The following is a 2713-nucleotide window of genomic DNA, read 5'->3' as shown; positions in this document are numbered from 1 at the left end:
GCGACAGCCGCAGTACCGCCAAAATCCATGCAGCGGCGCTGGGTTTATGGAATCCGAAAGGCCCATTCATTCAGACGGGTCCATGTATTTTCAACGACAGCCGCAGTACCGCCAAAATCCATGCAGCGGCGCTGGATTTATGGCCTCCGAAAGGCCCATTCATTCCCAACGGGGCAGCAGTAGCATCGCGCGGCCACGCGGGGGCAGATATTGTGAGGGAATTACATTGTAGTGGACGGAGCGCCCATGCATTTCCAATGGGAGTGCAGTACCTCAAAAATCCGCTCCAAGCCACCGAACTTGAGGGCCCGACGTTCCCTCAACACTAGCCCAGTGCAATCGACATTTCGTTCTGTGTACATTGTTACACAGAATGACAATACAAGGGAATTATTATTATTATTATTATTATTATGTATTCAGCCACTAGTGGCGGGCACAATACCCCAAACACTGGCCCGGCGCTGGCTGAGTTTATGGCCTCCGAAAGGCCCATACATTCAGACGGGTCCATGTATTTTCAGTTTTCCGTAGCAGGTGTGATTGTTTGTTTAATTAGGTAGTTTGTGTGGGTGACGGTGTTCCTAACTGTGGTGGCTTGTTTGTAGAATGTGGGGCCCTGCGTTTGTGTTATGTTGATTTCTGGTAATTTACTTTTTACTAAGTAGTCTTTCAGGTTTTTGTTTCTTTTAAAGGCTGAGATGATTTTGTAATCTTGGATTATGCTTGTGTTCTGTAGTGTCTGATTTATATTTTGTCCATTCATTCAGACGGGTCCATGTATTTTCAGCGACAGCCGCAGTACCGCCAAAATCCATGCAGCGGCGCTGGATTTATGGCCTCCGAAAGGCCCATTCATTCAGACGGGTCCATGTATTTTCAGCGACAGCCGCAGTACCGCCAAAATCCATGCAGAGGCGCTGAGTTTATGGCCTCCGAAAGGCCCATTCATTCAGACGGGTCCATGTATTTTCAGCGACAGCAGCAGTACCGCCAAAATCCATGCAGCGGCGCTGTATTTATGGCCTCCGAAAGGCCCATTCATTACCAACGGGGCTGCAGTAGCATCCCGCGGCCACGCAGGGGCAGATATTGTGAGGGAATTACATGGTAGTGGACGGAGCGCCCATGCATTTCCAATGGGAGTGCAGTACCTCAAAAATCCGCTCCAAGCCACCGAACTTGAGGGCCCGACGTTCCCTCAACACTAGCCCAGTGCAATCGACATTTCGTTCTGTGTACATTGTTACACAGAATGACAATACAAGGGAATTATTATTATTATTATTATTATTATGTATTCAGCCACTAGTGGCGGGCACAATACCCCAAACACTGGCCCGGCGCTGGCTGAGTTTATGGCCTCCGAAAGGCCCATACATTCAGACGGGTCCATGTATTTTCAGTTTTCCGTAGCAGGTGTGATTGTTTGTTTAATTAGGTAGTTTGTGTGGGTGACGGTGTTCCTAACTGTGGTGGCTTGTTTGTAGAATGTGGGGCCCTGCGTTTGTGTTATGTTGATTTCTGGTAATTTACTTTTTACTAAGTAGTCTTTCAGGTTTTTGTTTCTTTTAAAGGCTGAGATGATTTTGTAATCTTGGATTATGCTTGTGTTCTGTAGTGTCTGATTTATATTTTGTCCATTCATTCAGACGGGTCCATGTATTTTCAGCGACAGCCGCAGTACCGCCAAAATCCATGCAGCGGCGCTGAGTTTATGGCCTCCGAAAGGCCCATTCATTCAGACGGGTCCATGTATTTTCAGCGACAGCCGCAGTACCGCCAAAATCCATGCAGCGGCGCTGGGTTTATGGAATCCGAAAGGCCCATTCATTCAGACGGGTCCATGTATTTTCAACGACAGCCGCAGTACCGCCAAAATCCATGCAGCGGCGCTGTATTTATGGCCTCCGAAAGGCCCATTCATTCCCAACGGGGCAGCAGTAGCATCGCGCGGCCACGCGGGGGCAGATATTGTGAGGGAATTACATTGTAGTGGACGGAGCGCCCATGTATTCCTATGGCCAATGCATTTCCAATGGGAGTGCAGTACCTCAAAAATCCGCTAGAGGGCCCCGAACTTGAGGGCCCGGCGTTCCCTCAAGTGCCGATTTTATACCCCCTTCTCCAGCCGACAGCCAGAATTATATTAGGGACTCGCAATTTTGAGAGGTGAGCACCAGGGCTAATCAGCGGCCACCCGTGACCATTGAGTCCGACAGAGCAGAGGCTAGGGGCGGCCTCGCATCTCGCAATTACCGAGGGAAGATGCCGGTTCTCGAAAAATTTCTAAGTTTTTCAAATTTTAAAGTATTGAAGTATTTAGGGCGCTTCCCGCGGCCCTGGCTTTTGCATGTACCCCTCTAAGCTCCGGTTCTCGAAAAATGTCTAAGTTTTTCAAACTTTAAAGTATTGAAGCCGGACTTCCGCGGAGGCTGACAGGGGGCCTCCATCGAAGCACCCTTCACCCCCGGGTGAGCCGGCGTCGGCCCACGGGCCTGCCGGTTCCCCAACTGAGCGATTGGCACACGAGACCCGCCTCGGAGGGCCCACGTCGGCCGGCGCAAGCCGGTGTTCGGGCGTGCGGCTCCTCCGGCTTTGCGGGTCAAGCTCCAGCGCCGAGGATACTAGGCAAACGTTGGGCCCCCCCGAGCCGAGTGGATACCCGCCTCAGAAAGAGCTGGGGCGGTACGTACGGACGGCCTCACTAAGA

This window comes from Urocampus carinirostris, unplaced genomic scaffold (assembly GCF_059441175.1).
Source record: "Urocampus carinirostris isolate Australia breed hairy pipefish unplaced genomic scaffold, RoL_Ucar_1.0 HiC_scaffold_94, whole genome shotgun sequence".
Taxonomy (NCBI): domain Eukaryota; kingdom Metazoa; phylum Chordata; class Actinopteri; order Syngnathiformes; family Syngnathidae; genus Urocampus; species Urocampus carinirostris.
This window is presented reverse-complemented; position numbering follows the sequence as displayed.